The 16,207-nt window shown below is 40.8% G+C and overlaps 1 long non-coding RNA gene across 1 annotated transcript; it reads left to right on the forward strand.

Moving 5' to 3' along the window:
- The first annotated feature begins 5,348 nt into the window (after nucleotides 1–5,348).
- Nucleotides 5,349–16,159, forward strand: LOC127914015 (uncharacterized). The gene is made up of 3 exons (XR_008087605.1): nucleotides 5,349–5,762; nucleotides 10,468–10,547; nucleotides 15,401–16,159. It is a non-coding gene; the product is annotated as an uncharacterized LOC127914015 (long non-coding RNA).
- The last annotated feature ends 48 nt before the right edge of the window (nucleotides 16,160–16,207 follow it).

Genomic DNA, 16,207 nt, shown 5'->3' on the forward strand with positions numbered 1-16,207 from the left:
TCCAAAAGGCTAGACTTGGACTTTCTGTTCCTTGTTAGAAACTAATAGAGCTATCGTCAGACCGGCTTGAATACTGTGTTCCTTACAGGACATTCTGTCCCCACCCAAGGAGGGGAGAGACCTTGGGCTTGGAGTAGATTATTTAACAGGTGGCAGACAATGCGAGAAGACTTGTGAACTATATTGCCATCGTATCTGAGAGGAGGAGGGATATTTATGATGAAATGTGTGGTATATAGACCAATTTACAGGAAATGATAAGGGGAACGTTCCCGTGAATAAACATTTGACTATAGTGGCTGGGCCTTCGCCTGATTCATTTCAACCAGTTTCCTACAAATTCTGGGTTTCAGGCTGAGAGTAATATAATTCAATTGGGTTATGTACCTGAAGAACAAAATTATCTCATCACAAATAACATTTGATTTGATTTTGATTTGAAAAAGCTCTGGGCTCTTCTGAAGGAAGCCAGACTCCTGAGCTCTGAGAGAAAAGCCACAGAGCAGGATGTGAGCAAGTTGTACAATGTGTATATATGAACATGTTAAGTGTTTTGCTAGCTATGAAGTAGAGCTTTATGCGTAGACATCGGTGAGGTTACTCAGACCTGTAATGCTCCAAAGCTGTAATGCTGTCATAATCAGCCTGGTATGATCACCCAGGAGATGACTGACCAAATAAAGAACTTGGCTGGGGTGTGTGGAGCCATAGACAACAGTGGGGTTAAACTGTAGAACCCAGTTCCTATATTTGAGTATAAAAATAAATTTTTTTCAAACAAAACTACTCTACATTTTATCTCTAGGACCCTCAGGATGACAATTCAGAGCAAGATTACTGAATGTAAGTACATTAGTTACCTTCAGAAGTGAATGTATCAAACCAGTTGCTGTGATAAAAGTGTTTTGTTGTTGTGCACAATCCCCAACAATAATATGGTATTTTTTGTTGTAATAGCTACTGTAAATTGGACACTACAGTTATATTAACAAGAATGTAAGCTTTCTACCCATATAAGACATGTCTATGTCCCAGAATTGGCTGTTGTTTACAACATCATTCTAGTCACATTATCGCATATTGAGCAACAATCGTCCCGGTTTAAAAGCACTGGTTTATCAGCTGACATAAAACATGTTTTTTTTTCATAGCATCAGCCAATCGAGGCCACCGCTCTTTTAACCAGAGACACCTTTGGTGAGTCTCCTGAGGCTGTGACATTGTCACGTTGACCGTTAGATGCTTTGCAGGTGTGAAGCTCACAAACAGTTAATACAGGACAACAATTGTTAACTTGATACTGTAAGTGTAACCAAGGAAGGATCTTTAGAGTTACACATGAAGTTATTCACTACACATTTCTGTGATAACATTGTTTGTGTTTGTTTCAGATTTAGAGTTCAGGTAAGTCATTTAAAGTAACTTCTGTATTTCACCCTCAAGTGTTAGGTTGTTAGTAAGAGGTATTCAGAAGTTATTCTTGGAAGTTGTGAGCTTAAGTGTGATTGGTGCAAAGGACATGCTCCTATGTTTCCTTGACTGAAAATACTATTGTGATATCATTAAATGACTGTTGCATAACTGCTTTTGAAAGGTTTTTAAATGCGTAATTGTTGCACAAGGCCAAGATGTCTCACAGCCAAGAGCAGAGTGAGAATTAGGCCGACTTCTCCAAAGAAATAGATGTGGTCAAGGTCTGGAAACAAAGGATGGAGGAAATGGACAAAAAAATATATAAGCAAGGCTGGCAGTCTCCCTCAAACACATTCAAGCTTTTTGCTAGACCCTCCCATTGACATCAATACAGGACTAAGTGAAAATCGGTCAGTCAGGATTCAACCCCTAATGAATACTGACACAAACTCTGGTTCAATCACGTCTGGGTCAAATTAAGCAGAAATGTTTTAATAACGTTTATTACTTGTTTTTCTGGCAGATTAAGAACCTTGAGGACCAATTGGAGAAGCATTATGGTCAGTGAAGACATTCATTGAAAACATTTTTTAAGTGGACTTTAAAAGGCACAGTGCAGCCAAATATGTGATTTCCCTGTGTTTTATATATATTCCACACTATGAGCTTGGAATAATACTGTGAATTTGTGAAAAGAGCCTGTTTTTGGTGGGATTAGTGGGGTTAGTTAGGGATTAGTTAACAGACCAATAACAAAGTGTTCCAAACCTCTCTGCCGATAACAGCCAATATAAATTTTCCCTTCCCCACTTGAGATATTGCCCTTTGCTAAGAAGCTATTTTAGTGAATTTTGGGGTGTACATATTACCCCTTTTTTCTCTCCAATTGGTAGTTGCAGTCTTGTCCCATTGCTGCAACTCCCGTACGGACTCAGGAAAGGCGAAGGTTGATAGCCATGCATCCTCCGAAACAAGACCCTGCCAAACCGCACTGCTCACTTAACCCGGAAGCCAGCCACACCAACGTGTCGGAGGAAATACGTACAGCTGTCGGCCAAAGTCAGCGTGCAGGCACCCGGCCAGTCACAGCACGATGGGACAAGGACATTGCTGGACCAACGCTGGGTCAATTGTGCGCCGCCTCATGGGTCTCCCGGTCACGGCCAGTTATGACAGCCCAGGATCGAACCCGGGTCTGTAGTGATGTCTCTATCACTACGATGCAGTGCCTTAGACCGCTGCACCTCTCGGGAGGCCTTTTTTTTTCAGCCTTTTTTTTCAGCTTTTTTTTTTTTCAGCCTGTGCTGCTATGAATGTGTTGAAGGAGAGGGAGGGAAATGGCAGTCCTCCACCACAGGTACGTCCAATAACTAAAATAAATATTCAGTTTGACCATTAAGGTAGTTCATTGTACTGTATCTAGACAATCCCGCTTGGCAAAAACTGGTTGAATCAACGTTGCTTCCTACATCATTTCAACAAAGAAATTCATTGTGGTGACTTTGAATCAATGTGGAAAACTGATTGGATTTGCAAAAAGGGAATTTTGTATTTTTTTTCCCACCCAACTTGTAACCTAAATCCATTGACATGGTGACAATTCTTGTTAATTTCATGTTGAATTCATTTTAGTTGACAACTTAACCAAATGTAAATCAAAACTAGATGTTGAACTGACGTCGGTGACCAGTGGGATGGATGTGGAAAACATACACAACAATACACACACGTACATTTCAATGCCTATTAATTATATGGTTTATTTAGACCATTGGTAAACATTACCCTCTGTGACAAACATTTTAATGCTGTTAGAACCATGCTCTAGACGAACAGTCTGAACAAAGAACTCGTAAACAACCAAGGTCCAGACTCGACCACTCTCTTAGTCTTTCCTCCTTTCCTTTGAACTTTTATCTAGCTATTTCTATGGAGTAATCAGATGTGTTTATACACTACCTCCTCTCAGTCTCTCAAAAGGCATTTGAAAGGCATCCTTCCACACATCTAGACCCCAGAGAGAGGATACATTCCTGCTCTATTTGATATCAGAAGTTCATACTTGGGTAAATAGAGACTTCGCTTCCTTCGGATGCCTTGGGCCAGGGTCTTGGAAGATCGATAATACCCACACCAAGGTGGTAGTATGCAATGCTGTTTGTTTCTCCAGTCTGCTTTATGGCTCAGAGACCTGGACCCAATATAGGGAGCACAACGTCATCCTGGAATCGTTTTCCCACGTTAGCGGAGACTGCATTCACGGTAAACGCTGCATATGTCGGCTCATTTGGAGATTTCAATCGCGCTATAGCGCTGAACAGCGATACAGATTGAATCGAGACCCAAGTCGACTTGCATTGAAGCAAGCATGGCTGAAGGACATCTCTGTTGGCTCGGCCATGTGATCCGCATACCTGAACACCACCTCCCTCGCCGAGTTCCCTACAGCCCTACAGAGTGGTGCCAAACGCTCTGCTGGAGGTCAGAAGAAGCGCTCTAATACAACCATTGCATTTAAAAACCAAGGTCTTGTCTTGGCTTCAGATAGATAAAATAGCTCACCCACATAAACGAATGTCTTGATCCTGTTTGTTTCCTTCAAATGTAGTCTATTTGGAGAATGGACTGTGAGACCCTGTTTGAATGATTGATTGCTTTTTATTGACAGAAATCTGTCATGCAAATAAGTGAAAATTATAATAAAATGGATTGCTGAACACTCGTGCATTTGTCACTGATAACAAAATCCTCAATATGTCTATACTGTAAACCTGCTATTTAACATTAGGCACTCTGTGGTCACCAAAAAAACTCAAGGCTCGTACTGTGTATAACCCTCCCATTCAAAGTGAATGACAGGTAAATACTATATTTCTGACAACCAATAATCACGGTAACAGACAAGTGCTCAATATAAAACCTTGAGTATGAACAGACGTGCTCTCTTTGGATGTAACATTAATTTTTATGATACAATATGCTGTTATATCCATCAAATACATCCCTAGTGTACATACAGAGCGTGTTCCTAACTGTTCTGAGTCTCAGTGGTGGAGGGAGGTGGAGAGGTAACATAGATGACCTGGAAGCTCTTACCCTCGTCCATCAGGTCCTCCATGCTGACCCCCAGGAAGCCCACAGCCCCCAGGGCCTGCATGTAGGGCTCAGTCTCCACCATCACACCTTTGAAGAAGCCCTGCTCCACCCCATGACGCAGGAAGCCCAGGTCACACGTTGCCAACATCCTTGTTCCTACCAGGAAGGAAGAAAAGGAGGGGGTTGTAGTATTCTTTAGAACAATCCTTCTATTTCTATGGTAACCATCATACAGAGAGATACAACAACAACAGGTTCTGTGCACTGCAATACTGTCTTCCTGTAAAGGCTACTGTGATAACTCTATAGATATGCAGTGCCGTAGAGATGCAGTAAAAGTTTAGCGCATGTTCGGCACCAATATTGTTAGGATAATACAGTCAGAGGTCACTAAGTACCAGTGGCGACCAGTCATCCATGGCTCTGCCCCACCTGTTTTGAGACCCACATGTTTTGCATTTTTTTGTATAAAAAATATATATTAATATACAGTATATATAATATATATATATATATACACAAAAAAATGGGGGGGGGGTGTATGTTATTTTGGCATTAATACATGTCACGTATCACTTTGCAAACAATGTAAAAACAAATATATATATATATAATTGAGTTAATAAATCTGCAGACAACCATGGTCTCTTTTTTGTTTTCTTGAGTAAGGAAGTTCCAAAATGCAGGTGTTTCAGTCTAGCTCAGTGCTTTCTGTGGTGGTGGGACGGGCCAGCAGAAAATAGGAACATTGCGCCGTGATTGGCTCAGTTTTCTGTCACTCATGGGGACCTTGCGCAATCGCCTAGCTTCAGTCCTTTAGTAAGGGTAGACATCCAAAATGTCAGCCCTTTTGGTCCTACCATAGTGCTATATTGCAAGTACCCTTCCAAGAAGTGTCAAGGTCATTGGCCACAGAAATTACGTCAAATCACGTTATATGTACAGTAGCTTTGATTGAACTGATCAAGTCAACATCTTAATTTCACAACCTTAGCAAGCAGTCATCATCGTGAATCAAGTCTACTGGCAAATCCTTTTTAATCCTTGTCATATGAAGAGAAAATATAGATAAAAACGTAGAGCAAATGTAACGATGAGTTGTTTGGAAGGAATCGGTGACAGTGGCTAACCGCAAGCATTGCAACTGGGAAGTCAGACTGGGAAATATGTTTTGAGCGGTCATCCGACTCGGAATTGTAAACCTTTTTCTTTGATGACAAAATTTGCCAAGAAGGACCACCGCGCACAACAAAGTGAGTCCAACAATGTCTTATACGCTGCTGCATAAATAATGTAATATGCTGGGGAGATATGGTCAGCCATATCAGCAATGCTTTTTAAAAGGCAGTAAACGAGGTTGAATGAATTGTTTCGTTGCCAGACAAGGCTCCACTGATGGCCAGGTGTATCGGTGGTAGGGATTCACTCCATTGTGCTGGAAAGAAAGCTCTGCTGTTGGGACAGCTTTATGTAGGCCCTAAATATTTGTGGGCACCGCTTGTCACCGTTATAGTGCAATCAATGTATTGTTTAGCGTTGTGTAGTGGCTTTGATGGCATGCATTACAAAAAAATTGGGGGGAGTTTGCCCCACCAAGATTTACATGCTAAAATCGCCACTGCTAAGCACAACATAGCTTCAAAGTGTAAATTAGCAAGAAAGATGAGTTGGCATCAAGTAATTGTCTCTGGCCCTCTCCCAGTTAGGGGGAGTGATGAGTGTCAACAAAGTGTCACAACTCAATCGCTGGTTGAAAACCAAAAATATATTTAAAAAAAAAAATGTATATACATTTACAAAAAAGAAAATGACTGCGTTTTTGTCTTTCGAGCTTCTAGTCTTAATCTATGTAGCCTACTCAATCACTTGTTATAGCTACTATTTTACAGGCCTCCTAGGCCGTATACCGCGTGCCTCACTGAGTTCCCTAAATTCCTATGGGACCTTGTAGTCATGGCAGATAATATTCACATTTCGTTGGTAGAAAAGTCCACAGACCCACTCCAAAAGACTTTCGGAGCCATCAACAACTCAGTGGGTTTTTTCTCCAACACGTCTCCGGATCTACGCATTGCCACAGTCATACCCTGGATCTAGTTTTGTCCCGTGGAATACATATTGTGGATCTAAATGTTTTCCCTCGTAATCCTGGACTATAATAATCTGCTCAAACCCCAACCAAGGATTATCAAAAGACGTGCTATAGATTCTCGGACAACCCAAAGATTCATAGATGCCCTTCTAGACTCCCTCCACCTACCCAAGGACCTCAGAGTACAAAAATTGGTTAACCACCTAACTGAGGATCTAAATGTAATCAGTATTCCCTAAGAGAGGATGGCTTTCACTTCAGCAGTGATGAATTCATGAACTTCTTTGACGAAAATATCATGATCATTAGAAAGCAAATTACGGACTCCTCTTTGAATCTGCATATTTCTCCAAAGTTTTTTTCAAGCACAGAACTGCCAGGACCTAGGATCAATGGAGCCACAAAAGTTGTTGTTTTTTAAATGTATTTTTTAAAATGTCCTCTAAACCTTCCAGCTGCATACTGGACCCTATTCTAACTAAACTACTGAAAGGGCAACTTCCTGTGCTTGGCCCTCCTACAGTGGTTCTTCCCTTAAAGTTGTGTCATACCCATGCTACGGAATAGTATGGCAAGTTTGAGTGCATTGCGTAATATATTACTGTCAGCCATTGTTGCCATTAATGTTAGTTTGACCACCAGAGGGCATCTTTGAGACGTTATTGAAAATAAATGGAGTTGTAGGCTAAGAGTCCTGTTTACTGAAGCTGTTTTAGCATAATTTACTTATTGGCATAAAGGCTTACTTCAGTATACAGTATATCAATCAATCATTCATTCATTTGTGCATGTCAACGCACAGCATACAAGTCATCCATGTCTTTAAATACAGCCAAGCATTTTAGTTATAAAATGAAATAACAAAGGGAGCCTTGAATAAACGATGAATAAAGCGCAACATGTCGACTAAAGCAATTGAATTCACGAATGCACTTGACTGTTTTTAATATTGGCTGTACTAGACTTTAACACCTTTTTTGTTAGAACAGACCATATGGGATTGATTTATAATTTGTTGTGCTGTTTATACTGTTAGAAATGTTGCATACATTTATTAAAATTGTGTTTCTATTCTCAGAAAAACAAAAATGCATTTGACATTAGTCTATGTAGACCTCAGGGTTTCCCTAGGCTACTCTCGACTGCGAGTGAAGAGCAAAATAATCATAACATTTCCACACCCTAATTTCACACCCAAACGGAGATTCAGTGAAAATAAATATTGGATTAATTTATCAAGACCAGGCCCCATGCTTGTCTCAGAGCAGCACGAAACGGTGTTGAAATAGTTGACCACACACGGGTAGTCTATTATTTCAAATCCTATTATAACAATTGGATGACTTTGGGTGTTTCAGTAAGCAACAATTTGTTGCCTTCAAATACTTTATTCCAATAGCAGACATCACTTGCGTATATTCAGTCAACACATATATTTTAAGAATTAAATGGAATATAACAGACCATTTTCAGTGACAGGTAGATCCAGGTTTTCAATGAAATGACACTGAGATGTAGGACTTAGAGTCCTGTTTACTGTAGCTGTCTTAACCTCTTGGAACACTAGGGGCAGTATTTCATTTTTGGATGAAAAAACGTTCCCGTTTTAAACAAGATATTTTGTCACGGAAAAGATGCTCGACTATGCATATAATTGACAGCGTTGGAAAGAAAACACTCCAACGTTTCCAAAACTGCAAAGATATTATCTGTGAGTGCCACAGAACTGATGCTACAGGCGTCAAGATGAAACTTCAAACAGGAAATGAGCAACATTTTCGAGGCGCTGTTTTCTATTGTCTCCTTATATGGCTGTGAATGCGCCCTGAACGAGCCTACACATTCTGCCGTTTCCCCAAGGTGTCTGCAGCATTGTGACGTGTTTGTAGGCATATCATTGGAAGATTGGCCATAAGAGACTACATTTACCAGGTGTCCGCCCGGTGTCCTTTGTCGAAATTGGTGCGTAATCTCCAAGCTGCACGCATTCATCCATGTGATTCAGAGGAGAGAGGAGACTTCCACGAACGATATATCATTGAAGAGATATGTGAAAAACACCTCGAGGATTGATTCTAAACAACGTTTACCATGTTTCAGTCGATATTATGGAGTTCATTTGGAAAAAAGTTTGCCGTTTTGATGACTGAATTTTTTTTTTTTTTGGTTAGCCAAACGTGATGAACAAAACTGAGCGATTTCTCCTACACAAAGAATCTTTCAGGAAAAACTCAATCAATCATTCATGCATTTGTGCATGTCATCACCCCAGACAGCACACATACATCTCGCCTACGTCTGCCCAATGTATATACATGCTAGATCGGCCAATGTAGGATGGGGTATGGGGGGTGATAACAGACATAATTAATCCTAGGCAACCGTACCACTGTGTGGCTGCCTTACTAACGTCTGTGTGATGCCTGCGTGTTAATGAAAGTCATAAGGTGCATTGTTGATATTTATATTAGTTACATCTCAACCATAAATGTGATGAACTGACCATTTTCCCTGTGCAAGCCGACGTTCCAAAGTAGCCTCCGAGTGTAGCCTACGGCATATTTCCTGTTCTCGCTAATGGCCTAGAAAAGATTATGTCCAATCTATAGGTAATCTGTCTTTCCTTCAACACCTCATGGCATGGTATGGTATGTTAGCCAATCACAAACTGTGTTATTACCAGTTCCCAGTAGCCTACATCAGACAACTAATAAGAGTTGTGTCCACGGCTTTCAGTTGAATAGAGGAGTTCAAAGCCTTTCCCAGAGGGTCCGTGTTATTCATGATCCTTGGGATGTCTCTACCTCTATCAAGTATGAATATAAAATGGTTTAGTGTTGGTTTCGGGTTTAGGGTTCAGGGTAAGGATGTCCCAAGGAATCTGGATAGCAGTGACCGTTCATAGAGTAGGAGACTGGCACAGTATTTGAGAGCTCGGCGACGACACAGCCATTCATTTGTTAGTTTTCTTTACAAGCGGCAGAAGCGATTTCTTTTGAATGTCTGCCCCAGTTAGTTTCCTTAGAGATGATGAAAATAATTAACAATATGTCTTTGATCCAATTGAGGAGTAAGTAGGCTATATTTAAGTTATGATATCGTTAGGAAATATTTAGGGCTACTGTGTTTATAAGTCAAATTAGATTTATTTGAAAATAATACATTTTTGTTGATAAGTTGATAACATATGTATGGTCATATTTCTGATGTTTTATTTTGTTTGTTATTTTATACATTTAATGAATGTATATAATTACTGCCACTAGTGGAGCTGTGACGTCAATCGAATGTATTAGTGAGATCGTGAGGTCTTGGAGATTTCTTCTTCATTCTTGGAGAATGACTAGTTCTGAACAATAATATTTTTCCTTCTCATCATGTGCAAATGTGCAATATGAATTGAGGTAACACGGTTAATTACAAAGTCTCTGAGTTTGATGTTTGAAGGCAATTTTAACCGAGTGAAAAATTGGTTGGTACTTTACCCATTGTAAGTAATGGAGTTAGACAAGGTTGCTAATGGTTTACATGTAAGAGAAGGGACTAAGATGGCGACCAAACTTTCTGTACTTTTTTTCAACAACGTTTTATTTTCTATGAACAAAGGCGCAGTTTACTTTAGGTAATATATGTAAATATGTGATGTCACAATGTGTTAGTGCTAATATTCGTACGAAAATAGCGTTTAACAGTTTGCAAGTTTTATGCTAACTAATGTTTGCTTGACTAAGAGCTAGTTAGCTCTAGGCTAGTTGGTTTTAGTCAATGTCAGCTTACATGTAATGGTTGTTGCATTTGTTTCACACATAATTTAGAGTTTTCGAAATGGACATTATATATAATGTGTATATGTATGGTGACTCCAGGTTTGGATCAAGGGACCAACGGGACTGCCACGGGCAAGTACCTTGACGGGTACCAGGAATGGTGCAAGGACAATCTGAAGGTAATTATCTTTGCACACAACAGCAGCGTCCATGCCTCCAGAGTACTCACGCCTGCTATAAGGACGGAAGCCGCAGCTGTTTACTGAGGGAAACCATGCAATTGTATATGAAATTATTGCATATACTGTAGTGTCGTGTCTTTGGCTATGTCGGATTAAGTGATATGACATGCTATTCTATAAAATAATTTCTCCGTCATTAATATTACCTGATTGAGCTAATCATGTAAATGTAATTAACTAGAGAGTCGGGCACCACAAAATAATATTTATAGAGCTGTTATCTTCCGAATAAACTCTTAAAGACCTAGTAATATTTTACATCAATAGCAGTCAATATTAATCGTCATCTTAATTCAGTCTCATCTGAAAGTTCTAAATTCTTGGTTATCTGCACGAATCCTGGCTAACAAGTTGAACCAGCAATACAAAATTGGGTTTAATTATTTATTTACTAAATACCTAACTAATCACACAGAATTACACATACACATAATTAAATAATAACTTGATTACAAATTACATCATAAAGGAAACCATAAATATTTACTCTGAGCTGCGCTTCGGTAGGTTGGTGGTAGATGGAAGGCCGTGTTGCACCACAGAGTCCTTTGTCCTTTGAAGAATGTCTCTGCTGGTAAATACGTTGTAGTAACGTTGTTGTGTGGTAGACTGGATACTCTGTCTGTTCCTTCCTAACCTGCATTTGCTTTATCTTGGCCAGGTCGCAATTGTAAATGAGAACTTGTTCTCAACTTGCCTACCTGGTTAAATAAAGGTGAAATAAAAAATAAATACAAATCATTGATGAGAATGTCTCAGATGACAACCGAACTAACACCATATTCATTAAGTACCACCACATATGTTCAATTGTTCGGATTACCAGAATATAGTTAATTTCCCCCCACCTTCTGATGTTCCCAGAATCTCTATGTTAACCAAGGGTTTTGCAAATGTAACATCAGTAGGGTAGAGAGAGGAAAAAGGGGGAAAGAGGCACCCTAAAAAAGCCCAAATCATGGGAGCAAACCACACACACACGTCAGAGTTATAAAAATCCATCTTTAATTATATGAGCTCTATCACAATCCTGTGACTATCAGATAAATTCAGTGTCTCTCAGTGAATTCTGAGAGCCCCCTTCCAATGCAACTGAGAACCTTTAATAGCAAAGACACACACAGTCAGAAAGCATAGACATAATTCATCGTTCATCTTTGTCTCCTTTCCCAAACCCCAGAACCATAAACCAAATCCTCCATATCAACAGGCATATATCAAATTGTCATTTAGATACAACCAACTCAAAATACAACCTCCTGGACAAACTCACGGAGAGGAGAATGAGCCTATAGGTTAAGATAGAAACAACATTAGAGGGAGCATAGAATGATTCCAGACACTGCCACCCTTCTTTCCCCACTGGAAAAAGGTAGGGAGTAAAATATATGTTTACACATTTTTAATTTTTTTTTGACCTTTATTTAACCAGGCAAGTCAGTTAAGAACATATTCTTATTTTCAATGACGGCCTGGGAACAGTGGGTTAACTGCCTGTACAGGGGCAGAACGACAGATTTGTACCTTGTCAGCTCGGGGGTTTGAACTCGCAACCTTCCGGTTACTAGTCCAACGCTCTAACCACTCCAGAGTAACGCTGAGGTACATTGCAAAATTCTGAAACTTTTGGCTAAAAACTATACAGAAAAGCTAATCCATGCTATTGTCACTTCTAGATTAGACTACTGTAATGCTCTACTCGCTGGCCACCCAGATAAAGCACAAGATAAACTTCCATTATTGCTAAACACGGCCGTGAGTATCTTGTCAAATAAAATGTTATTTGTCACATGCGCCAAATACAACAGTTGTGGACCTTACAGTGAAATACTTACTTACAAGCCCTTAACCAACAATGCAGGTAAGACAAATACCCCCCAAAATAAGAAATAAAAGTAACAAATAATTAAAGAGCAGCAGTAAAATAACAATAGTGAGGCTATATACAGGGGGTACCGGAACAGAGTCAATGTGCGGTGTCACCAGTTAGTCGAGGTAATTGAGGTAATATGTACATGTAGGCAGAGTTATTAAAGTAACTATGCATAGATAATAACAGAGAGTAGCAGCAGTGTAAAAGAGAGGGGGGAATTGCAAATAGTCTGGGTAGCTATTTGATTGATTGTTCAGGAATCTTAGGGCTAGAGGGGGTAGAAGCTGTTCAGAAGCCTCTTTGACTGAGACTTGGCACTCCGGTACCGCTTGCCGTGTGGTAGCAGAGAGAACAGTCTATGACTAGGGTAACAGTGCCTGGTAGGATACTTGGCCCCGGTGATGTAATGGACCGTACGCACTACATTCTGGCTATGCTTCCCTTTGTAATCTGTAATAGTTTGCAAGCCCTGCCACATCTGACGAGCGTCGGAGCTGGTGTAGTACGATGCGATCTTAATCCTGTATTGACTCTTTGCCTGTTTGATGGTTCATCGGAGGGCATAGCGGGATTTCTTATAAGATTCTTGGTTAGAGTCCCGCTCCTTGAAAGCAGCAGCTCTACCCTTTACCTCAGTGCTGATCTTGCCTGCAATCCATGGCTTCTGGTTGGGGTATGTACTGTGGGGACGATGTCATCGATGCACTTATTGATGAAGCCAGTGACTGATGGGGTATACTCCTCAATGCCATCGGAAGAATCCCGGAACATATTCCAGTCTGTGCTAGTAAAATAGTACTGTAGCTTAGCATCTACATCATCTGACCACTTTTTTATTGACCGAGTCACTTGTGCTTCCTGCTTTAATTTTGGCTTGTAAGCAGGAATCAGGAGGATTATGGTCAGATTTGCCAAATGGAGAGCGAGGGAGAGCTTTGTATGTGTCTCTGTGTGTGGAGTAAAGGTGGTCTAGAGTTTTTTTTCCCTCTTGTTGCATGTGACATGCTGGTAGACATCGGTCTATTGAATCAAAACTGATTCAAGTGACGCTTCTAGATGAGCATTTTCTTGTTTTCTTATGGCCTTATACAGCTCCTTGAGTACGGTTATAGTGCCAGCTTCGATTTGTGGTGGTAAATAGATGAAAATTCTCTTGGTAGATAGTGTTAGTCTGTACACCTAATACCATAGAGACAGAGAGAGTGGGGGAGAGCTTATTTTGTGTCTCTGTGTGGTGTAAAGGTTGTCTAGAGTTTTTTTTTTCCCCTCTGGTTGCACACTTAACATGATGGTAGAAATGAGGTAAAACGGATTTGAGTTTCTCTACATTAAAGTCTCCGGCCACTAGGAGCGTCACTTCTGGATGAGCGTTTTACTGTTTGCTTATGGCCGTATACAGCTCATTGAGTGCGGTATTAATGTCAGCATCGGTTTGTGGAGACAGCTATGAAGAATATAGATGAAACATCTGTAGGTAGTTAGTGTGGTCTACAGCTTATCATGAGATACTCTACCTTAGGCGAGCAAAACCTTGAGATTTCCTTAGATATTGTGCACCAGATGTTGTTTACAAATATACATATACTGCCAACCTTTAGCTTACCAGAGGCCGGCTGTTCTATCCTGCCGATACAGTGTATAACCAGCCAGCTGTATGTTATTCATGTCGTCGTTCAGTCACAATTCGATGAAACAAGATGTATTACAGTTTTTAAATGTCCCGTTGGTAGGATATATGTGCTTTTAGTTTATCCACTTTATCATCCAGCGATTGTACGTTGGCCAGTAGTACCGATGGAAAAGGCAGATTAGTCACTCATCGCCGGATCCTCACAAGGCACCCCGATCTCCTTCCGCAAAACCTCAGTCTCTTTCTCCTGCAAATGACGGGGATGAGGGCCTGTTCAGGTGTCTGGAGTAAATCCCTCCCATAAGACTCATTAATTACAAATTATTTGGTCAATTCAAGGTGAGTAATCGCTGATCTGATGTCCAGAAGCTCTTTTTGGTCATAAGAGATGGTAGCAGCAACGTTATCTTCAAAATAAATTACAAACAAAACAAAACTAACAAAATAGCGCGGTTGGTTAAGAGCCCATAAAATGGCAGCCATCTCCTCCGGCGCCATTATCTAGAACCAAGAAAATGTATCATATTACTCCAGAGCTATCCTCTGGCTTCCTGTTAAGGCTAGGGATGATTTAAAGATTTTACCACTAACCTTCAAAGCATTACATGGACTTGCTCCTACCTATTTCTATCTCACGTACACTATGGTTACAAGACACAGGCCTCCTTAGGCAGGGCTTTCTACTATAGAGCTAACTTTTTATCGAATGGTCTGCCAATCCATGTGAGTGATGCAGACAGTTGCGACCTTTAAGTCTTTACATCTCTTCAGTAGGTCCTTTGATTGAGTGTAGTCTGGCCTAGGGGTGCGAAGGTGAACGGCAATGCACTGAAGCGACAAACCACCCTTGCTGTCTCTGCCTGGCTGGCTCTCCACTGGGATTCTCTGCTTTTGACCCTATTACGGAGGCTGATGCGATCTTCCTGTCTGGTTTTGCGCTTCCTCGGCTCGTGCAGCGGAGGAGATCTTCATGGGCTATACTCAGCCTTGTCTCAGGGTTGTAAGTTGGTGGTCTGTTGATATCCCTCTAGAGATGTGGGGCTGTGCTTTGGCAAATTGAGTGGACTTATATCCTGTCTGGGGGTATCGTCAGACAGGGCCACAGTGTCCCCCGACCTCCCCTGTCTCAGCCTCCAGTATCTATGCTGCAATAGTCTATGTGGCTGGGGGCTAGGGTCAGTTTGTTTATATCTGGTGTAATTCTCCTGTCTTATCTGGTGTCCTGTGTGAATTTAAGTATGCTCCCTCTAATGCTCTCTCTCTCCCTCCCCTCCCGGTGGACCTGAGCCCAAGGACCATACCTCAGGACTACCTGGTCTGGTATGGCACCCTGACCTGTTCATCGGACGTGCTACCTTGTTCCGGACCTGCTGTTTTCTTCTCTGTTTCTGTCTTTCTCTCTAAATATAAATATGGGTTGCATTTACAATGGTGTTTGTTCTTCACTGGTTGCCCTTTTATTGTGGCAACAGGTCACAAATCTTGCTGCTGTGATGGCACACTGTGGTATTTCACCCAATAGATATGTTTTCTAATTATTTGTGGGTCTGTAATTTGAAGAAAATATGTATCTCTAATATGGTCATACATTTGGCAGGAGGTGAGGAAGTGCAGCTCAGGTTCCACCTCATTTTCTGGGCAGTGTGCACGTTTTCTCTTGAGAGCCAGGTCTGCCTACGGCGGCCTCTCTCAGTGGCAAGGCTATGCTCACTGAGTCAGTACATAGTCAAATCTCTCCTTAATTTGGGGTCAGTCAGGGTAGTCTGGTATTCTGGCACTGTGTACTCTCTGTTTAGGGCCAAATAGCATTCTAGTTTGCTTTGTTGTTTTGTTAATTCTTTCCAATGTGTCAGGTAATTTAGTTTTCTCGTGATTTGGTTGGGTTTAATTGTGTTGCTGTCCGTAAATATATATATTGATTGCAGTTATTCCCGAACGAGTGAGCATTCATGTGCAAAGGATTAGCGTTTCAATTATTATAATTATCAACTGTGTAGTGACTCTGGTCTTTCCCGGCCTTCTCAGTCCACACCCACTTCACTTATTTCCTTGAAACCATATATATGTTGTTTGTTTATGCATTTCTGTGATTAT

Source organism: Oncorhynchus keta, chromosome 30 (assembly GCF_023373465.1).
Source record: "Oncorhynchus keta strain PuntledgeMale-10-30-2019 chromosome 30, Oket_V2, whole genome shotgun sequence".
NCBI classification, from domain to species: domain Eukaryota; kingdom Metazoa; phylum Chordata; class Actinopteri; order Salmoniformes; family Salmonidae; genus Oncorhynchus; species Oncorhynchus keta.